The sequence below is a fragment of the Prionailurus bengalensis genome, chromosome D2 (genome assembly GCF_016509475.1).
Source record: "Prionailurus bengalensis isolate Pbe53 chromosome D2, Fcat_Pben_1.1_paternal_pri, whole genome shotgun sequence".
NCBI classification, from domain to species: Eukaryota; Metazoa; Chordata; class Mammalia; order Carnivora; family Felidae; genus Prionailurus; species Prionailurus bengalensis.
In genome coordinates, this window is record NC_057351.1 from 81,353,159 (window position 1) to 81,376,713 (window position 23,555).

At 50.5% G+C, this 23,555-nt stretch overlaps 1 protein-coding gene and 1 long non-coding RNA gene across 4 annotated transcripts in view; one reads left to right on the forward strand and one right to left on the reverse strand.

The window, feature by feature from the left end:
- The window catches only part of ADAM12 (ADAM metallopeptidase domain 12), a 350,864-nt gene that overhangs the window by 221,832 nt on the left and 105,477 nt on the right, over positions 1–23,555 (reverse strand). The window lies entirely within an intron of this gene.
- LOC122493373 lies at positions 8,323–15,104 on the forward strand. Its single transcript, XR_006299873.1, has 2 exons — positions 8,323–8,851; positions 11,245–15,104. It is a non-coding gene; the product is annotated as an uncharacterized LOC122493373 (long non-coding RNA).

Consider the following 23,555-nt stretch of genomic DNA (forward strand, 5'->3'; position numbering starts at 1 on the left):
TTTCTCCCTTTCTCTGCCCCTCCCATACTCATGCTGTCTCTGTCTCTCTCAAAATAAATAAATAAACTTAAAAAATAAAAAAAGAACAAAAGATATTCTATCACCCGGGAAATTCAAAGAGATTTGGGAGCTCTGCATCAGGAACCAGAGTCAAAGACCAAGTATTATAACAAACGATGTGTCTAGCACTCTTATCACTTAGGAAATTATAAAGGATTTAAGAGCCCTGTGTAAGGAACTGGGGCAAAGACCAATGTAAATATTTTCTATTATTACACAGCATGTAAGCCACATGATCCAACACACAAACACAGGCTTAGACAACAGATCAAATTGCAACATTTATAGTTCAACAATATGATTCTTTCATTGCTTATGGAATAGCTTAGTGCCAAATAATGAGCTGAGTGCCACGAAGGATATAAAAACACGCGACAGTATCGAAACTCAAGATGTGCCTGGTCTCGGGGAAACAGAAACACACATAGGTATCTACGCTTCTGTTGGCCCACTTGGGTGGTTAGTCTTCAAAGTATAGATTTGTACGTGCCTCCATCCATGTAAATAAGAAGAGAGATCCAAGATTGGTGGTGAGTCAGCTAGTTCTGGAAAACAGGAATAATCCCCCAAAGAGGAAGGGTTGATGACATCAATGTTCATACCAGGAAACAAGCAGGGATAGTCTGACCACGGGTTACCTGGGAGGAAGCCCCCCGACTCAGGGGTGCAGAGCCGTGTGTCTGGCCCGCTAACTGTAGCGGGACATTAATAAGGCATCATGCTGTGGGTGGGAAATTCAGGCAGGGCTCCTGTGACTGAGGCCAGAAGGACATGGGAGGAGGGGGAAAGGGTCACCAAGGAGTTGGGGGGGGGGGATGGGAAGAGCCAGAGGCTCCATCCATGCTCCATGGGACCACTGAGTCCAGACCAGGCCGCCATTGGTCAGTGGTCACAGACCAAGGGCGAGCCTGAGGAGACTGTCACCGCGAGGGAGCAACATAATGGCAGTGCAAATGCGGTCAAAGGCAAGAGAAAACACACCTGGAGGGAGACAGGACAAGCTCAAGAAGCGAGAAGCATCGGACGAGGGCGAGGAGACCCAGCCCAGGGCGAGGGGGTGCCGTGGCTCTGCTCTCCCTACCTCTCCCCTTCCTCAGGTCATCTACACCCCCCACACAGTGTAGTGTGGTCCTTGTCTGTGAGATGATATCTGCCACCTCACGGGGCTGCGGGGTCCCAGGGGAGCCGAGGTCCAGAGCCCGAGTGGCATAGCGACAAGCTCGGCTCAGGCTCAATAAACATGCAACTGTTTACGAGTTACCTCCTCCCTCTCCTCCTCCAGCGTCTTCCTCAGTTCCTGCTCCCTCTCCACTTTATGCTCTGGGTTTCCCTTGAAGGGAGGGACTCCACTGGTTTAAAAACGTTTAAAAATAACAGGCTCGCATGAAAAATAATGGAGATGTTCGACCAGGGCGGTGGCACCAGGAATGAGAGAGTGGGATCCTAGGACCCGGATGCGTGCGGGATGGGAGGAGGTACAATGTGGAGGCACGGAGGTTCGCGGGAGCTGAGCGATGCGAGGAGGTGACAGCCACCCTGCACGGTGGCGGGACTTGGCCAGATGAGGGGCCATGGGGAGTGTGGTACAAGCAGGGGCTGCCCAGGGGATGGCCCGAGTTCAGGGTCAGGTAGGGAGGGGAGGGCTGGGGCGCAGGGGCTCAGGCAGGCTCTGAGTGCTGCACCAGAGGAATCAGTGTCATCCTGGGGTGGCACATGGCCTCCCTCAGGGAGGAGGAAGAACACTTTGTGTTCAGGAGAGAACACTTTTGTCCAGGGTGGAGATAACCTGCAGGGTTAACCTGTCCAGCCCCCAGAGGAGGGGGGCGGGTGGGACCAGGCGAGCAGCAGCAGAGGCGAGAAAATCAAAGGAATCGGGAAGGTGTGCCGAAGCCGGCATCGGCACGCCCTGTGCATGCAGGTAGCACACCGGGCGGTTCCAGAAACTCTCCAGGGTCTGACTCTGAGCTGCTGGGTGAGTGGCAATGCTGGAGCCTGAGATGTGGAGCCCAGGGACAATGGGGGTTGAGGAGAGCAAAACTACAGCTTAGTGTTAGATTTACGGAGGCTGAGATCCTGTGGGACAGCCGGGTATGGGCAATCCGGTTTCCAGAAAATACCAGACTGATCTGGAACTCCAGAGAAATCAGAGCTGGAAACACCAGTCTGTCTGTAGGGTGGAAGGGTATGTGTGTGTGGGGGGGGCGGGGGGGAGCACCGGCAAGGAGGAGCCCTGGGAAGGGTCTCAGGAGCGATCAGATCACTGAGGACGGACAAGAGCCCTGGAGGTGGCATCACCCAGGCTGAGGGACGGCCCCTAGAGACAACGGTGGCGGGGGCAGGCAACACGGGGCCTCCTCTGCAGAGAATCTAAAACAACGCAAAACTGAGCACAGCCCGTCTGCATTTTATCACCCATGCGTGTGGGCAACTGCACACGGCATGAGGGACAGCACATGGCCCCCACCTGCGGCTGCATTTATTAACACACTTCCCAGCACTCTTTAAACAAGTACCCTCTTGGGCTATTTAATTTGGAGATTTTCGGGGCGCCTGGGTGGCTCAGTCGGTTAAGCGTCTGACTTCGGCTCAGGTCATGATCTCGCAGTTTGTGGGTTCGGGCCCCACATCAGGCTCTGTGCTGGCAGCTCGGAACCTGGAGCCTGCTTCAAATTGTGTCTCGCTCTCTCTCTGCCCTTCCCCCACTTGTGCTCAGTCTCTCAAAAATAAAGAAATGTAAAAAAAAAATTTTGGAGATTTTCTTTAAAGCCACTATGCCTCCTTTTCTGGATGATGAGAGATGTGGAACCCACTACCCTATTCCTCGTTCTAGTAAGAACACTAATAGAGAAGTTTTCCCCAGGGTTGTTTGCTGGTCTGCAAGGATGGCCATTGGCCACACAAAAAAGTCATTAAAAGGGTTTTCTTTGTAAGAATTCAACTTTCGTTCTTTTTGACGAGCACATACGTTGTGGAAAACGAGGTCCCCCGAACTCTTGCCACCATGGTATTTTAAGTTAACTCCTGAGAGTTTAAGCGATAAGTCTAAAAATTGGTAGAACGTTCTAGAAATTAACACAACATGGAATATAATCTCTACAATAGGAATTGGTGTGGTATGATGCTTAAATATCTATGTTGATACTACTTCCAGTCAATAGATCCTAAAAGAAATCCATAGTTATGTGCTAAGAAGCCTCGAGAACCAAAAACTCATTTTTTCTCTCAAAATCTTAGCTTAGCTTCCAAGGGCAAACCTGAAATTTTACCGGCATTTATTCTGGTCTATTACGTACCCTCCCCCCTTTTTCTTTTATAAAGAAGATCTGCTTCAGAGGCTATGCGGACAAATGAATTATTCATTGACAAGGAGATAAAGGAGAAGGTTTCAGGGACTTAAATATTTAGGCCTCAGGTTCTATGAGTTTGATCACATTGACTAAGTGGGCACCTTGGGAGCTGAAATAAACCAAAATTAAGAAGTGAAAACTGTGTCAACATTTTATTCTTTTGTTGTGGGAGTAAGGGAGAACCATTTCCAGCAAAAATGTCAGGGTTAAAGATTAACTTTTGAGGCTGAACTCATTCAAAGAGCCCTGCATGTATCTATCATTTGTCAATGTTTTCTAACTGGAGGTATGAAAATTGTGGAAATAAAAGGTGTATGGGAAAAAAAGAAAAACACATCGTTTCCATGGACCTCTGACATAATCAGCGGTGCCCTACTGAGAAGGTAGGTGCGGATCCAGCCCTTTCTGTGAGACACGACCTAACAGGGAATCTACTGGAAATGTCACCAGTGCAAGGTCAGCAGACTTCCCCTCACTGCTTTTGCAAAAATCTCTTTGGACTTCTAACCACCAACCTTCTGAGTAATTGGGGACGTCTAGCCCAAAGCTTTGGTGCACTGAGAACGAATCCTACCTTTCTAAAATAAATGACTGTATGCAATGACATGCACTTTTTAGAAATCAATTTAAAGCGTAGAGTATTTATTCAGCTTTGTATTTCCAACAGGTATGATCTGATTCTGGATTAATGATTCTCTTTTTTTATTTTTATTTTTTAATTTTTTTTCAACGTTTTATTTATTTTTGGGACAGAGAGAGAGAGAGAGAGCATGAACGGGGGAGGGGCAGAGAGAGAGGGAGACACAGAATCGGAAACAGGCTCCAGGCTCCGAGCCATCAGCCCAGAGCCCAACGCGGGGCTCGAACTCACGGACCGTGAGATCGTGACCTGGCTGAAGTCGGATGCTTAACCGACTGCGCCACCCAGGCACCCCTGGACTAATGATTCTCTTATGGGAATGGGTACCAGGGACGTAATGTGCAACAGGATCGACATGACTAACTCTGCTGGATGACATGTAGCAGCGGTGCTCTCTCAGGGGGTCTGGTCGTTTCGTTTCTCAAAGAGGTGTGTCCTTTGTGCCTGAGAGTCCCCACGAGCTCTGTTCTCTGCCTGGAAGGTTCTGCCTGCCAGGACCGTCTGCCTGGCTGCCACCTGTTCGGCCTGAATGTGGAGAGTGCACAGCTGACCAGCCACCCCTCCCTCTTTCCTACCGCTTCCTTCCCTTGTGTTAAAAGTACATTTCTCACTGATAACTGTGTGTTTATTGTAAATGTGTGTGTCCACTCATTTCCTGTGGGTCTCCTCCTCCATCCCGAACCACCATGGACACAGTAAACACACAGCAAGAGGCTGACAGTGGGAAGGTCTCTGTCAGGAGTTTCCATGTTATTTCTCGAACCACAAGAAGCCACTGGAGATCTGGCTGCCGCAGGTGTTGCTAGACGGACGACGGCCCATGTTTGCTAGGGGCGGACTCAAGCTTGCTGGTTTGCTAACCAACCTAACCCTTTGGAACGAAATTTATCGTGGCATCAAAATCATTCAGAAACTGATGAATGGAGGGGCGCCTGGGTGGCTCAGTTGGTTAAGCATCTTGACTTCGCCTCAGGTCATGACTTCACGGTCCATGGGTTCAACCCAAGGACCCTGCCTTGGAACCCTGGGTTCAAGGCTCAGAGCCCGGAGCCTGCTTTGGATTCTGTGTCTCCCTCTTTCTCTGCCCCTCACCTGCTTGCGCTCGCTCTCTCTCTCTCTCTCAAAAATAAACATTTAAAAGAAATAATTAAAAAAGAAGAAACTGATGAATGGATAGGCAAAGTGTGGCATTTCCAAACAAGTGGAATATTATTAAGCCAGAAAACGGAACAGGGCACTGGCACCTGCTACGACGTGGACGGACCCTGAAAACAGGACACTAAGTGAACAAAACCGACACAAAAGGCCACATATCGCATACTTCCATTTATAGGAAATGTCCAGAATAATCGGTAAGTCCGTAGAGACAGAAGGATTAGTGCCTCCCAGGGGGTGGGGGCACGGAAAACGGGGACCAGGACGTGACCTTATCAGGTATGGGGTTTCTGGGGATGAAGGAAATGGTCCAAAACTGCAGAGCAGCGATGGCCGCACAACACTGTGAATCTACTAAAAACCACAGCAATTATACACCGTAAAACGGTGAGTTTTAGGGGCGCCTGGGTGGTTCAGTTGGTTAAGCGGCCGACTTCAGCTCAGGTCATGATCTCACGCGGTCCGTGAGTTCGAGCCCCGCGTCAGGCTCTGTGCTGACAGCTCAGAGACTGGAGCCTGTTTCAGATTCTGTGTCTCCCTCTCTCTGACCCTCCCCCGTTCATGCTCTCTCTCTGTCTCAAAAATAAATACATGTTAAAAAAAAATTAAAAAAAAAAATGGTGAGTTTTAGACCAGGTGAATTATACCTCAATTAAAAAAAAAATCACAGCTAGGAAATAACAGCGACTTCTAAAAAAATGTCATTCAGTAAATTGTTTCCTCCAGTCTCTTAGAAAATGTGTCTTCGCTCCGAATCTCTGTCTCGGGCAACAGCTCTCCCTCCTGAAAAGCATAACATGTATGTTGGGCCAAGGTTCCGTCTGCTGTTTGAGGCCGTGGCCAGAACTTGGTCCCTGCGGCCTCTCGCTTGCCTGGGGGATGCTGGGAAGGCGTGGGAGAGCAGGTAGGTTTAAGGCCAGGATAAACTGAGTGACCTCTGCCGCTGTCCCCCATCGGCCGCGGGGCCTGGGCTGAGCTGTGGAAACACTCTGAGAATGCCCCCGTGTATCAAACGGGGGGAAGAACGCTTGTAAGATTACCGTAAGGAGTGGAGACAATATGTGCGCAGGATAAATATAAGCGGCAGATACCTAGTAAATTGTGTTATTAACAGTCTTACTGATACTCTCTACAGCGTCTTGGCAGTCAGTGCATTTTATAAATGCTCACTGGAATCCCCCATGGCAAAGAGAGCTGGTGGGGTATACTTTGTAAAACGCGGTATTTTTTTTTTTTTTTTTTCAAATCCAATAATCATCTCCTGACATACATGTTTGGAATCTTAGACTGATTTTTCCCCCCCTTACATGAGTCAGTCTGCTTGCCTCGGTTTATGCTTGCAAGGCTATGTTTCTGAGAAGTTGCATGCAAATCAGATTTTTACAATTCTGATAATATTTTCCCATTGTTCCGCGTTATACGCTCAGGGGTGATTTATCTTCATTTGTGATTCATTTTCAATTGGCGGCAGCAACGAGCACTTCAGTTTTAAGTCTCTTTTCTCCCCAGACTCTGTCAAGTTGTAAAAACATACTTTAAAATACCCTTGACATTGTAAGGAACCCCCCACTCACCTATTTTATAAAATCAGACTTGTAGTGCTAAGGCTTTTCTACAAGCAGGGGATAGAGTTGTAGCTCTGGTTCAGCAGTAAATACTGAACAGCCTTGCTCATTCTCCATGGAATCCCCCAAGGGCTTTCAAAATCAAGGCCAAATGATGCAGAATTAAGCACGATGTAAGCAGCCTGGCATTGCATGGGGGACGGGGGAGGGTGAGACCCTGGGAACGCAGCAGTTCACAAGTCATGGGCTCCTCCCCCACCAGCCCACAGCGGGTCCCCACAAACCCTCCGATAACATGCCAAGCGAACCCGTTTGGGGGGATCGGCCCTGCTTCACTTGAGTGGGAATCGGTGCAAAAATTCCTACTCGCGGTTTTCCACGCACACAACAAAGAAAACCATGGCTGGGGTCCCAGGTGCCTCAGGACGCCTACGTTTGGGAAGAAACAAGTAGATGCAGATCGTCCCAGCTCTGGCCTTAGACACGCGGAGAAGGAGCCTCGCTTTGACATCGGTCACAAAGTGTCGTGGACTGGTATGATCTCACGGAAGGGCCCCTTCCTCTGCTCTCCACATGGAGGCTGCCCACCCCCACCCCCAACCCCCCAGCGAAAGGGGTGGGACCCAGGCCACCCATCCTCCCATGTGGAGCAGGCCATGACGTCATCCTTTTCTTTCTCCCGGTTGACTTTCGTCCCGTCTCCACACTGCAGAATGTCGCAGGAGGAGGCCAGCGTGACCGCGTCACTCAGCCCGCAGCTGCTGAACAGGCAGCATCCTGGCCACCCTCTGTCGCAGAGGAGCCCGGGCCTGAGGTCCCTGCTCCAAGGAGCTGCCACCGACAGCCACCAAGTCCTTGTCAGCAGACTTGGGCCCAGCTCTTAGATGTTCAAGCGACGTAGAAGGACAACTGGTGACAGTTTCGAACTGCAATCCCGAGTGTGTGATTATAACCCAGCTGAACCTTTATGGATTGTTTTTAACGACTCCTTTTTAGGGGGGATAAAAGCGATACTTTTACAGATACCGGCTTTATGAATAGAAGAATACTAATTTTATTTTATTTTTTTAAATTTTTTTTTCAATGTTTATTTTTTGGGGGACAGAGAGAGACAGAGCATGAACGGGGGAGGGGCAGAGAGAGAGGGAGACACAGAATCGGAAACAGGCTCCAGGCTCCGAGCCATCAGCCCAGAGCCTGACACGGGGCTCGAACTCCCGGACCGCGAGATCGTGACCTGGCTGAAGTCGGACGCTTAACCGACTGTGCCACCCAGGCGCCCCGAAGAATACTAATTTTAAAAACACTCTGCTTCTTAGACAAACATCTAGGCATTTCTGAGAAGTAGTGAAATGAAAGCAGACTCCAACATCTTTTGTCCTGGCATCAGACTCTCGCTACTCTGCAGAGCTCGGAGGGCTTCTGACGGGCCCAGGACACTGCAGACGTGACATTGCATACATAATTCAAGGCTCAGCGTCAGTGACGGTCCCCTACATGTGAGCTCTTTTCAATTCTAGAGCAAACTGGTTTAGAAGAGATTTGTGGCTCTATTAAAGTCTAGTGAAGGGAACACTACCAACTGAATCAGACTGGGGGCAGGAAGTTTCTCTATTGCTGAAATTCTAGTCATTTCCAGACTCCTACTCATGTTTTGGCAACTCCGATTAGAGCATCAGGGTTCAGCCTTTAAACTGTGACGCTGATGGTCTTGAATACTTGGAAATGAACTATGAGATATCTAAACAACTCATCAAGTATTTGATGTACAGCTATGTGCACGCCATGAATCCAGATTCGGTGGTGTTCAAAAAACCGTCTAGTGTGGCCTCTGCCTTCATTCCGCTCACACACGATTCTGGGAGATAAGACAAATTTAGCGAAAGACAGCTGGAGAACACGTTCAAGTACTTGACCGTGCAGGGTATCGGCCGTATGTGAACGGTAACTGTAGACCGCACGGAGGAGAGGAGGGCAACAGACGGCGAGGGAGACGGACAGGCTCTGGAGGCAGAGAAAAGGGAGGGCACACGCCTCCAGGGTTTTCTGGAGAGCTTGAGCCGACTGTGTGTTGGAAACTCAGGGTAAGTATGGTGCAATGCCTGCCCTTGGATGAGCCAAGTCACAGGGACCCAACCCCGTTTTCTCAGCAGGAAAGTGTCACTTAACGTTTCATTCAGTCGGTATTTATCGGCATCTATTAACTTCTAGGTCTCATGCTGGGGATTCAGAGAGAAGATGCCATATGTCAGATCCCAAATAGCTCCCACTCCATAAGTATAAGCAGACCGATGAATGGATTTAATGGAACACACACGTGATGACAGAGTTGTAAGGGAATAAAGAGGAAAACTCGCTGAGGCGGGGCAGGGGTTGGGGAGCAGTAGATTGTGAACAGGAAAAGCTTGGAGAAGATGACGCTGGGGTTGTACGTTAGAACACGAGTGGCTGCGAATTCGCTGTACGAGCAGGGACGTGGGGAGGTCAGTGTCCAGGGGTGTCTGAAATGAGGGATAACTACATGTCGGTGAAACCGAGGGTGCGTGATCTGGGAGGGGGCTGCATGGAGGAGGAGGGCGGTAAGCAGCAACAGATACAGACAGGAAGCTGCCGTCATGACATAGGGACTTATGAGCTACCCTGAGGCCCCAGGACTTCCGCTGCTCAGAAGGTGAGTGAACAACAGGGACACGCTCCAGGCTGCTCCGGCAGACACAGCGAGGGACACGACAAGTCCGGTACCCGAGTCTGGCATCTTTATAAGGTGAACTGGTGGCAGGAAATTTCTAGAAGCTCATCTAGGACACTTGGAAGGCCCTACATGTGCACAGATGCGAAATTGGAGCTGGGCAGGGACACGCCCAAGAGAGTCTCTGAAGGAAGACACAAGGACGCAGACCGGATGTGGACAGTGAAGGGAGAACGGGGTCCTGTCACCCCGAGACGGCATGCAGTTGGGAATGGAAGCCGCGGAGGGCAAGGGGGAACCAGGAACTCACATTTGGAGAGGCTGGCGTTAGGGGGACATCCCTGGAGGACTGGACAGTGGGTGAAAGGTCAGGGCCAGAGGCACGCATTTTGGAACCCACAGCAGTGGGAGGTAGGCCTCAGAGAAAGCCTAAAGAAGTAAGGCCCTGGGGCCGAGGACTGCATGCCCTCACACCCACCCACACTTAGAGGCTCGAGGAGGAAGGGGATGAACAGTGAGATAGTTTGGGACGCTAGGGAAACGGGCACCATGGAGACCAGAGAAGGGTGTCCCTCAAGGTCAGGATGATAACAGTGCCAGAGGGCAAGGAAGATGTGGACTGAGAAAAGAGGCTTTGGATTGGACAAGAAAGTGGCCCTGCCTTGGAGGTCTCTGGAAGAAGAGGGCGGGGAGGCGGGCGTTGGAAGCAGAAGAGGGTGGGCGACAGGACCCCAGTTATACACAGCGTGGCTGCGAGAGGAGAGAGAAAAATGCGACGGGGTGGATGGACAGGTGCATGAGTAGATGGGTGGATGGATATAGACTCTTTAACAATGGAGGGGTCAGGGTGCATTTAGAGGGAAGGGAAGGAGCAAGTGGGGGAGGGCCCAGGAAAGACGGTAAAGGCAAAGAGAATAAACCAGGACACAAAAATCCTGGAGTCCTGGAGGAGAAAGTGATAAATATGATAGGCAAAAAATAAAGTAAAAGAAAACAGAAATAAAATGGCCCCAGGGACAAAATGGTACCCGTTTCTCAGACAGTGGGAGACGGATGAAAAGACATCCACGGGCTGTTGATCTATCAGTGCAAAGTTGAGAGTGATTGCTTATTCGTCGCTTTATATTTTTCTTTAAATTTTTCTGAGAGATAGAAAGAGAAGGGGGGTGCAGAGAGAGAGAGGGAGAGAGAGAATTCCAAGCAGACTTTGCATTGTCAGCTCAGAGCCTGATGTGGAACGCGAACCCACGAACTGGGAGATCAGGACCTGAGCCGAAATCAGGAGTCAGCGGCTTGACTTACTGAGCTACCCAGGTGCCCCAACTCCTTGCTTTATCTTGAAGGTATCATAAAATATCCCTGATTTAACCTTTCAGAACGTCCTCAAGAAAATGCCCATGGACAACCCCAGCATAAACTCTGCTAATATCCGGCCATCCAGGCGGGTACATGTTTAAGATTTTACTTTCCTATGGCAAAGAAGTTTTGCACTTAATATTCCAGGGCAAATCCTTTCAAAAGTGTATAAAATCATTTCTCTTTGGAAAATAACTCCGATCATCCTTTAAAAGATCTGAAAGTGATTCCTAAGAAAGCCCTTTCTGTGTTTAGCCTCAAACTGTCCCTCTCAAACCACACCATGCTGCATACGGAGTCAGAACGGAAGGATGCTTAAGGAGAATCTGGTGTGTGCTCTATCTAAGCATTACCGTCTTTGGAGACGGTTCTAAAATATCACCATCTAAAACGCTTGTGTATAATATTAACTCTTCTCACCCTTTCTCCTAGACAAAATGGCTTTGATTCCACTCAAGTACGATGTCAGCAAAGCCAGCAATGAGAATAATTTCACAGCAACAGAGTTGGCTATCTGAATTTCACTCACGTATCGACAGCAGAAACAGGAACTCGGAAGCCCTCGTCCCCTTGACAGATACTGCGAGATATTCAGGGGAGAGCCTGCCGTCTGTGACACATGGGCGATCCCAGGGTCTGGATCGGTCCTGAGAAACTCACGAGCTTCCTGGCCCTGAGTCATGGTGTTCCATAGCCAAAGAAGAAAGCGAATTACTTAAGACAAAGCCTGGGTGCCGACCTTGAGAATAAGTCACCAAGCAGGAATTCTTTTGGCTATCTAGTTATTGGCACCAATAAAAACGTCAACCATAAATAACGAACGCGTGACTCTAAAAATCCCTCTCAAATCAGCATGGTGGCAACGAAGAGACAAAAGAGTCAGCACACAGTGGCCATAACTTCACCTCCTTTTCTGTCTGGCCATTCAGGAAAATTCCCAGAAATACAAATGGGGCCTGCTTCCGGAGCGCCCACAGTGATCCAGTGACTCAGCGACGGGCTCTTGGAACTCGGTAATCTCTTCAAACCAGAGACTTGAGAATCGGAAGTGTCTCTGAGGGCTGTGAGGTCGGCAGGCCCTGGGAGAGCACAGCAGGAGAAAGCGTCTGACGTGGGTTTGAGTCCCAGGCCCTTACCCTCTGCTGGCCCCAGAGTGCATCACTGACGTTACTTGGGCGATGTACCGTGCTCCTTCAGGCTTCATCTCCTCATCTTCAAAATGTGGATGGCAATCACAGATCCTACACGTCATCGGGTTACGGAAAGAATCAAAGCCCAAAATTCAGGCATTCTTTTCGAAATAAGGCCTATTCTATATGCCAGGTTCTCACCTACACACTGGGACTCACACGGATGGGACGAGCCAAGTTCCCCATGCGAGAGCACTCACACAGAGGCCGGCACGCGGTAAGTGATCACTTCTGTCCTTCCTTGTGCTTCTGACTCTCACCTAGCACACACATGCCACTGCATCACCATGGGGCCCTCCCAGATGCCTGCCTTGGCTTCCCCAACTGTACCATACCTTCCACCCGCTGGCCCATCGCTGCCCTCTGGGGCCAACTGGCAGACATCTCTGCCCTCTGACTGGCTTGCCAGCATGCAAAGACATGTGAGTGTTTGGGGACGTCATTCAGCACGTTCCACAAGCTAGGTCGTGCCAGGAGTGCTTCTCAGGTGTTCACGTATTTCACTCCCAGAACCACCCACTGAGTACAATTAACTACAGTTCCATTTACAGTTTAAGGAAACTGAGACACAGAGCAGTTAAGTAATCTGCCTGAGACCACTCAGCTTCTGTGTCTCCTGAGTCCTGACTCCTGGCCTCCTCTCTTTCCAGTTGGCTCTGGAAGACATTTCTAAATCCTGTAACCCATTCCTCCTAAAATCTCGCCACGTCTGATGGTTAATAGAGTCAAATGCAAACACCCAGGTCTCTACTGCCTCTAAACCACAAAGTGGGTGTGCCAGCTAGTGGTGGTGGTTGGGGGCACAGCGTGTTTAACTCTACAAGGGGAAACAGAGGTTACGAGTCTGTAGAGGTGCTTGGGAAAACCCACCCCAGTATGTAGCCTTTGCCTACAACATAAGTCAAACTGCAGGAGCTGGAGGTATTTAAATGGCTGCATTAGCTTTTTTCCTCCTAAATTCATCCAGCACTTAGTTATATGCTCAGGACACACAGACCCACTGCCTTGACTGGTCATACTAGAGCACTTATCGTGACCCTCTATCCGGCTGTAAATTTCTTCAAGTTGGGACCTGGATCTTGGTGTCCATTCTGCTTAGCACAAGGACTCCTGCCCAGTAGATCGCTGATAAATGTCAGCTGGAGGAACCAGAAAGAGGAAGAACGAATGAGCGAGAATCTGGTGCGGGGCCAGATTCCACCACCACCAGGGCAGGGGCTCCAGTCCATCCAGGAGGACCACAGAAAGCAGGAAGCCAAGCATACAGACCACAGGGCTCTTCAAAGGGCCTGGAGGACGTTCCTTCTTGCAGTATCATCGCAGAATGTGTAAACAGGAATTCAAGGACTCAAGAGACCTAACAGGACCCTCACGAGCTGACACTCGCTGTAAGTGAAGGGGCCCACCTTTACTTAAATAAACTGACATTTTGGAGAAAAGACTGGCGGACAAACAGCTCTAAGATAAACCGGTGGGGACAAGCCAGGCTGATGTTTTGTTCACATGTTTATTGGGAGGGCGGTGCGTATGTGTGTGCTCCTCAAATGTCCAACAAGGAGGATTTTTAGCAAGGGAACATTCTGCCCTGGCCTTGCACTTTTGTTATATCCCATGTTTTTCTCAAATGCTTAAAAATAATTTTTAATCCTGTCAAGTGTCTTACATGTAAACAGCTTTTTTCTTCTGGGGGGGGCGGTTCTTTTGGTGGGGAAGGAGGGTGTGGATGGGGAATTGAAGAAAAAACTCCAATGGGGACAAAAAACTTCTTAGGATTTGGGAGTAGTTAGCTTTCTTCTTCTTTGTGTTTTTGTTTGTTTTCTTGCTAACTGAAATTTTTATCAAGATCCTTGTAGAAATACACGCAGGTGTCAAAAAGTAAGACGGAGAGGTCCCTCTGTACAACTTGCCCAGTTTCCCCAATTGGTAACATTTTTGCAGACCTCTGGGATGATAAACATCACCACCAGGCTGTTGACATCGATGCAGTCTGCCAGTCTCATTCCGATTTCCAATTTCAATTGTACTCATTTGTGTGTGTGCATCATTAGCTTCTTACTTGGAGTAGCTTGTATTATTGACCTGCTATCCATCATTCCATGCATAATGGTTAATACACAACATCTGATTTTTCAGCTCTTGCCATGTGGCAGGCACAGTGCCAAGGACTTTACATGCATGATGTCCATTAATCCCCATAACATTCTTGCCTCCTTCTTCTGGTAATTGAAGCCCTGCCTCCCCCACCGGCCAAAGTAAGTGCCTTGTTTTCCTCCAGCCAAGAGGTGGGGGCATGTCTAAATGGACCTACTGGATACTCTCTCCAGGATTTGACCCTGAAAGAGGACACAAGGACTGGCCTTATCAGACCTTGATGAGCTCGTCCGCTGGGCCTTCCAACAAGACTTGAGCGGCCCTCATCCCATCTGAGACCCGGTGCTTCACACTTTCTTCTCTTATCGACTCCACCTCCTTCCTGTAGATCCCCTTTCCGAGGTCAGCAGGGTCTGTTCCTGCTGCCTGCGGCCAAGCCCACCCAATGAGTGGGTGCTGGGATCACGAGTCTCTGTTTAGAGCAGGAAGCAGGCTGAAGGAGTCGGGGGACTTGCCCAGGCCATCTGGCTGCAAAGTGGCAGAGCAGGGACACAGAGCAGCTTGCCTGTGTCCAGAGCTGATGGCTTAGCCATTGGGCCACTGCCTCCTGCTGCTCGTAGGGCTGGAGAGAGCTGGCATCTGTCACCCCACGGTCCCTTCTTTGGGACACGTCAAGGTGGTGGGTTCGTCCATGTGCTGAAATGCGTTCTCAGGCCTCAGAGCAGACATTCTGCCCGGGGGCTATTTTCTCAGGACAGGACACGCCTCCCTAGGACTGATCCCCGTTTCTGATGCCATTACCTAAGTACCGTGCCAAAAGGCATCTAGCACTCGCTGATGAAACGCATCCCTCCGGATCCGTCCTTCCCTGAACCTCTCTCCCAAGGGTCCGAGCACAGGAAATGTTGTTTTACCACTCGTGACATTTACTGCAGCAATGTCTTGAAAATAAAAAGGGAGAGAGACAGAGCAAGGGGGAAATGCATACATTAAACTTCTGGGTCACCACCACGCATTTCTTTGGCATTACTCGCGCTTTCACAACTGGTCTTCATCAAAGGGTTTTCATCTGCTCGCCAGTGTGTCATCCGTCCTAATGACTCACGATGAGGGCTCGTTCCTTTCAGCATGATTTATACTAGCTTATCATTCCCTTGTTCTCCAGGGGGAGGCTGCTCACAAGCGAGCTTAGCCCACGTAGGAACAACCAGACAACTTCTCATGTTAAGGAAACCAGCGAATATGCTGTCCACAAATGAACCCACTGGAAGGCTAGGAGGAGACACCTGTTTGCTGTCACACAGTAGACTGGATAAGCGGGGGACCTCCCGCCCCCAAGACAGAACTCTGGGTCCCCCGAGAGCCCTTGGACTCACTTTCCATTGGAACATCTTTGGAGGAGGGGCGCCTGGGTGGCTCAGTCAGTTAAGCCTCCGACTTCAGCTCAAGACAGGATCTCGCAGTTCGTGGGTTCAAGCCCCACATCAGGTTTTCTGCAGTCAGCCCAGAGCCTGCTATGGATCCTCTGTCCCCCTCTCTCTGTCCCTCCCCCACTCTCTCATTCTCACGCGCTCTCTCTCTCTGCCCCTTCCCCGCTTGTGCACACCCTCTCTCTCAAAAATAAACATTAAAGAGATTTTTTTAAAAAAAGAACACCTTTGAGGGAAGGATGATGGGGGCCTTCACATCCCACCCAGGTCACCCTTGTGGAGGCGCTCCCGGGCATCGGGCACTAGATGGGGGCTGGGCTAAGCCTCAGCCTCCCCCATTTCTTTCCCCAGCAGGTCCACAAGCCCCCCCCACATCCTGCCCTTGGAGGTAAGCCATCACAGGGCACAGCCAGAGCTGAGGCCAGTCCCACGGGGGTGAGCCCGACCCAGGGCTCTGCTCAGGGGGAGCTGGGGGGCTGCTTGCCCACGGCTCCCTGGGTCCCTCTGCCACCCTGTCCTGTCTGCGGAAGCGCCGTTCATCGTGTTAGTGTTGTCCCTTCCCCTGGGAGACTCCCGAGGGATGGCCAGGCCTCAGCCATGAACACAAGAGCGGCCAGGGTCCTGCAGGCTGCTGGCCTGGGTCTGGGCACCGGCTCTCTCACTTAATCAGCTGTGTGACCTGGCAGGAGTCATTCAATATTGCTGTGCCTCAGTTTCCACCTCTGTGCAATAGGGACGGTGCCAGCACATGCCTCACGGGGGTGAAGTAAGCACTAAATGAAGGCGAAAGTGCTCAGCGGAAACGACATGTTCCGGCCATGTTGGCTGCTTCTGTTTTCTTTAAGCCCCAAGGCTGGCCTGCAGGGCCCCCAGCCGTGACCCAGCCACAGCCCCCCACTCTTGACAGTGGCTCCTTCCCTAGATGGGCTCTCAGCCCCTACCCTCCCCTTGCCTGGGGGTCCGCCTTCGAGGGCCCGCTGCCCAGTGTCCATCTCAGACTCGCCTGGGCCCTTCCTGGACTGCTGTCATTCCTTCCCTGGGCTGCAGCCACGCCCCAGGCCACCTGCAGCCACATTCCCAGGCCACCTCTGAGCTGCTGGGTGCACAGTCATCTCAAGGGAGCTGCCCTTCCCTCGCACATGTTTCCGGACACCGACAGAAAACTGTGTCAACGCAAAAATGTCCCCACTGGGTAAAACCATAATTAGATGCAGCCTCTTCTCCCTGGCTTGGGTCCCCTCTCACAAGGCACAGAGGGCACGCATCTGGCCAAGACTCACCCTGTCCGCCGGCCCTCATGGCGTTTGGAGAGGTGGCTGCCGTATGGGCATTCTTTGGCCACCAGAAGTGGGGATCATCTTGGGCAGCTTCGGGTGCTCCCTCTCTGAGCTCATCTGGGAGCTTCTCCGGCAACACTTCCCTCCGTGGGGCTCCCACCTCGGAGTCCAGGCTCAGAGCGCTTGGCCAGAGGCAACATGGAGGGCAGCGGGTGTGGTTCGTGGTTCACTCCCCGTGGTTCCTTCGTTGGGCTCAGCAAGGGTTTCAGAGGCCCGATACTCGAACAGACTTGGTTCTGACTCGCAAGGAAGTTAGATGTTGCTCGTTTGTATCCCAGGAAGTAACCTCAGGTACGTGACCACTTTGGATGGGGTCTTGAATGCTCTCATCTGCATTCGGTCCCAGTTCCCTGACTCCTACCCTGACCCTCAAATCACACACACCTGCCCTCGAACCTCAGTCCCTTTATGACAGAGGACCCAGAAGGTCCAAAAAGGCTCTTGAAACTTTGATAAGGTGTGGATGGCCATGCGATTCACTTTAAGAAAACAAATAGCAAAGGTGTCTGGGAAAACCGGTTTGGGTACTGTTGGTATTAACAAATACCCAGACGTGGCTTCCCTTGCGTAGTAAGAGCTCCTCAAGATCAGGGCTTCATCTTATCCTTCTCTGGGTCCCCAGCAGCACCTGGCTCCGGAAGGGCTATGTCTGGGGACAAGGGAGAGACACAGTCTGGAGAAGGATGAAGCTAACTGCCCCCACCTGAAGCTCAGTGAGTGGTCTGCACAAAGGCAGAGGATGTCTGGGGGCAGACGGGGCTGAGCACGGTGGCATTGTCTCTGCCACCTCCACCAGGAGCCAAACCCGCACAGCATGGACTGTCCAAGGGCGTCCTGAGTCAAGGGCACGGTGGGGGGCGGGGTGGGCACTGGCAGGCTCCATCGGCTCTGCCGCCTCATCAAGTCGCCTGAATACTTAAAGAAAAACAAAAACCCACTGATACACAGAGAGAGGTAAACCGAATCAAGCATCTGACCTAGGGATTCTTTTCTTTTTTTTTTTTTTAAGGCTTTCCAGGTGATTCTAATGGGCAAGCAAGGTAGAACACCACTGGTCTGGCATAGAGCAATCATATTTTCCAAATGAATGAAGGGAGAGGCAGTGAGCACTGAGTCCCACGACCCCGTTAGAGTGGAATCACAATTCCGATGTATTAGTAAACAACAACTCTGGGTTTGTCCTCTGGAGCTCTGTGTCAATTTCCAACTTGACCCCCGCCCCCCCCCCCCGCCATGTGACCTCGGTGAACTTGGGCGTGTGCCTCTCTGCTCTTCAGGGCTCCATCTGTAAAATGGACGACTTGGACCAGATGACCCTTGAGGCCCTTGCCGCGAACGTGCACTCGAGCATCCAAAGCCATGAGCACCCACTGTGGTACTGGGTGCCGGGGATTCAGCCAGGGAGCCAGGGACCGGGCCGGCACCTTGTCCTCCAGGAGCTTATATTCCGGGAGACATTCTCCCTTCCACCCACTTCCATTTCGGAAACGCTTCAAATCTACGACTCGACTTCATTTATCCGGAGAATAGCCCGGTTCACAGAAGCAGAGATTATACCAAATTAAAAAAAAAAAAAAAAAAAAAAGACTAACTGGAAGCAAGTGTCCCCTTGAGTCACTGGCTGGCTGTCGGCCGCTGTCCACCGGCTGTCCCGTGGCTCCCAAACTGCTTCCCAGTCCCTGTCCAACCCCCGGCCCAAGGCTCCCATGCTGCCCCTTCTCCCCCCAGCCCGCCCACCTCCCGCACATGCGTGGCCGGAAGGGATTCTCCTGCACTCGACGGCAGCCACCTAACCCCACAACGTGTCTGCAAAATGCAATGACCCACGACCTGATGGCAGCCTCCGCAGACAGACCAGGAAGGACTAACGTGAGACACGGTGTCCCTTGCGCCTGCTGCAATGTTCCCACCACCACCTCCTGAGTAAGAAATCCCGGAACGTCCTCATCATCCGCGGTTCGGGGATCAAAGCGGACCGTTTTAGGGGCACCTGGGGGGCTCAGCCGGTTGAGCGTCCGACTTCGGCTCAGGTCATGATCTCATGGTTTGTGGGTTCGAGCCCCGTGTGGGGCTCCGTGCCGACAGCTCGGAGCCTGGAGCCTGCTTCCGATTCTGTGTCTCCCTCTCTCTGTGCCTCCCTCACTTGCTCTCTCTCTCTCTCTCTCTCTCTCTCTCAGAAATAAACATTAAAAAAATTATTTTAAAAAAAAGGGCCCTGTGAATTGAGGTGGCCTCTTCGCCGCTGAGAGAAAGCAAGAACCACACCGACATCAGCAGCAGTAACGCTTTCGGACCCAAATAAACCCGGAACCCAGAAGACCTTCATTACGCACACGAGAATCCGTGATTTGAAACCAAGTTTCTCAGGTGCACAGAAGTGGTAACGTACTTCTGTGCTGCATAAAAAGAAATTTTTTTATCGACTCTTCAAATAAAACTCTATGCACAATAATAAAAGAAAAATGGGGAAATACGGCCTGTCATGGCTATTGCGAAAGAATTTACATCCCATATAAAATACTAGAACTGCTTCAACGAAATAACTTTCATCCATCCACTGTGGAGATGGGCGGGGAAATAGCACTGTCCTCATTTTATGGAGCTGAGAACAAAGATAAAAAGATGTGAATGCGTAGGTTAGAATAAAAAGGAATCAGTCCTTCCAAGGATTCAGGCAAGACTCAGCTGAGCAAATGATGCCGGACATGGATGAGCAGGCGATTTTTTTTAGCCAAAAGTCATGGATTTCTGGTCAAAGGGAAGTGTCCTTAGGAGTGCCGTGCCTGGGATAGCTAGGAAGTGAGGTATCTGTCATATTTGCTAAAGATAAAGGCAGTCCCAAAGAGAATGGCTTCTCAATTGTCACAGTGAGAAGATACCAGAAGGATCTTTGGCCATATGTCTATACACAACTTATGTAAATATACACACACATTGTGGACGTAGTCAACTGTTGACTTATGATATTTGTTAGTTCGGTTACATATTTAAGATGCATTACAGGGGCGCCTCAGTGGCTCAGTCAGCTAAGCATCCGATTTTTGGTTGCAGCTCAGGTCATGATCTCACGGTTTCATGAGTTCGAACCCCGCATCGGGCTCTGGGCTGACAGTGTGGAGCCTGCATAGGATTCTGTTTCTCTCTCCGCCCCTCCCCCACTTACACTGTTTCTGTCTCCAAATAAACCTAAAATTTTTTTTAAAAAGATGTATTATCAAATTCATTTTTTAATGTACTTCTTTTCATTTTTTTTACGTTTACTTATTTTTGAGGGAGAGAGAGAGACAGTGAGAGCGGGGCGGGGGTGGGGGGTGGTGGTGGGCAGAGACGGGGAGACACAGAATCCAAAGCAGGCTCCAGGCTCTGAGCCATCAGCACAGAGCCCGACGCAGGGCTCGAACTCACAGACCGCGAGATCATGACCTGAGCTGAAGTCGGACGCTCAACCGACTGAGCCACCCGGGCGCCCCACAGGGAGTCATTTTTAAAGCACACATTTCATTCCGTCGGCACCCCACTTCCAGCCTCCCGTGGCTCTGCATGGCGTGCGCGACAGAGCTGGGACCCGTCCGAGGCTTGGTGGGTGTGCTCTCTGTGTGTCCTCAGCTGGTGCCAGGTCAGCCTCCCAGCCTCCTCCTGGCCCTGTAAGCCACCTGGTGCCCCCCGAACCCTTCCCTCCTCTGCACCTGGCTCCTCTCACAGGTGGCCGTGATTCGGGCCTGTCGCCTCTCCTGGCGGACACCCACTCCCTCCTTCCCCTTGTTTGCGCTCTCTTAGGCGCGCCCAACGCTCATCACCGCCTAATTCACTGTTGGTAACCTCCCCTCTTTGACATCTCACGACCCCACTAGGCTGCAGGCTTTCCGGGGCCAGGACTGCATCTCCTCTGTCCCCCACTGGCCCCCAGTGTTTGTACAATGCTCGCTACGTGGTGGGAGGTCAGAGATACCGAATCAATACCAGCAGCACCAGCTGGTGTTTAAGGGACACTCCTTGCGCCCCAGGCTCTACACTGACTCCTTTCGCGGATTATTCATTTAATTCCTAAAACAACAGGATAATCTTGAGGACCCCCATTTTACAGACATCAAGCCAAGGCTTTGAGAGGTTAATTCCTCAATTCACGCTGCACAGCCTGGGCTTCATCAGGATGATCACATCCCAGCCCGAGGCTTCCAATTTATCTAGTAAAATAAATAACCTTCTTGGATATCTGAGCATATGTGACACGGAAGAAAAATACTTTTTACCAAAGCTCGCAGAGGATCTAAGCGGACAAACCAAGCTCTGCAGAGTCGAACAGTAAGTCGTTAAAATGAGCTGAGGTCCATTAGTGGCTGCAAAATCCCTGTTTTCGAGAGTTTTGTAAAGTTTGTTTACTGAGAGAGGTAGCCTGTGCTTTCCTTCACCACAATAGCACTAAGTCGCATATATATATATACATTTTTTTTTTTTTTGGTGCTGTTCACTTAAAAGTTCTCAGGCACATGATCTGCTCGGAAATAGCTAAATATTGTGCTGTGGGAAAACGCTATTCTAATACTTGACTTTTACAAGCGACTGACATCCTGATTTCTTCTCTTGTCCACTGCAGTGGCCCTGAGTGCTCCCTGGGTACCTTCTACACAGAGGTAAGAGGTTGGCGCCTCTTCCCCGGCTCCTGCGGAAATAAAGTCGCCCTCTGAGAAGTGAGCCGGTACAAGTAACCCAGCTGGCTGACGTCTACTTGTAGAAAAGGTTTGGAAACCCTCATAGTATGGCTTGATGGGCCAAACACCTAACTTAAATATTTTTTTTAATTTTTTTTCAACGTTTTTTATTTATTTTTGGGACAGAGAGAGACAGAGAATGAACAGGGGAGGGGCAGAGAGAGAGGGAGACACAGAATCGGAAACAGGCTCCAGGCTCCGAGCCATCAGCCCGGAGCCTGACACGGGGCTCGAACTCATGGACCGCGAGATCATGACCTGGCTGAAGTCGGACGCTTAACCGACTGCGCCACCCAGGCGCTCCCTAACTTAAATATTTTTTAAAAAATAAAAGTGAGGGTGGGGCACCCGGGTGGCTCAGTTGGTGAAGCATCCAACTTCGGCTTAGGTCGTGATCTCGTGGTTGGTGCGTTCGGGCCCTACATCAGGCTTTGGCGCTGACAGCTCGGAGCCTGGAGCCTGCTTCGGATTCTGTGTCTCCCCCTCTCTCTATCCCCCCACCCCTTGCTTGTGCTCTGTATCTCTTTCTCTCGCTCCCTCTCTCAAAAACAAATAAGCATTAAAAACATCAAAAAATAATAATAAAAAAATAAAAGCGAAGGATATAGAGCTGGCCCATTAGCAATGGCAGCAAGTGGGGACATGCCACAGGGAAGGGTCCCCTTAAGAACACAGGTATAAAGGAAATAGACATTCACTCTGCAGGTCAAACTAGCAAACTCTATGGCAAATGTAGACAGTTTGGTGTCTGCTGCATCCCCCCCTAAACAACGAGCTGTCTCCTGGGTCTGAACTGGAAGGTGAGGGTGGAGACCTCAGAAGCTTGGCTAAAATCAAAGGCCAGCAGAAGTCTGGTGGGCATGACCACTGTGGCCCGAGGAGGAGCCTGTGAATAGAAAGGGCTTCTCTAGGGGCGCCTGGGTGCCTCAGTCAGTTAAGCATCCAACCCTGGCTCAGGTCATGATCTCACTGTTCGGGAGTTCGAGCCCCGCATCGGGCTCTGTGCAAACAGCTCGGAGCCTGGAGCCTGCTTCGGATTCTGTGTCTCCCTCTCCCTCTGCCCCTCCCCTGCTCGCACTCTATCTCTGTCTCTCTCGAAAATAAATAAACTTTTAAAAGAAAAAAAAAAGGGCTTCTCTACCCGGAATGCAGAAATGGGATGTCCAGTGAAACAAACAAGGAGTAAGGGGGTTTATCCAACATGGCCGAGAAGAGAAGAACACTGGATGTGGAGGCCACCAAGGTTCTGGTCCCTAGAACAGATGTATTTCTTTTCATTATTTTTTTAAAATAATTATTTCATTTTATAAAAATAATTTTTTTATATTTAAGCATCGAGACCAATTAGATAATTCCTGTGAGAGCCAAGCTTTCATATTTAGCTGTATTTTAGTGAACCAGGAAACCCTGAGTGAGTAGCTCCTTCCGTGGGGCTCTGAGCTCTGCTCCCTGGAGAACTAAGCATTCTGTTCTGTATGGAGATTTAAATAGGTAAGGTTAACGTATCTGAGGGAGATAAGTGTGCTCAGGGGAAGCCGATGGCCAACCCAAGAGAACAAGCATGGAATACCACACTGGGATGAAGACACGGCAGGAAGCATCACGGTGGGGCGGGAATGGTTTGTTGGCCTTCTTCCGCCCCGAATTGAGTAAAACTAATACACTGAGCATTGTCGCAGGCCCAGCACTGGGAAAAATCCAATCTACTCAACTTAAGAAGGTATTATCCCCATTTTGTAGGCGAGGAAACTGAGGTGTGGAAAAAGTCAGCGTTTGACTAGCATCTCACAAAGCATAAGTACTGTGGAACCTCAAATCTGATCTTCTCACCTCATGGCTCCTGGACCAGTCAGTGACTGTCCCTCCTAGGCCTCTCTGAACAGGTCACCCTTGCCCTTCCTTCTGGTCTGATTGTGGACATGGCTGTCCACAGCTGTTGAGAATAAAGTTCTGGATGCGATGTCCACCACAGGTGAGTTTGGCCAT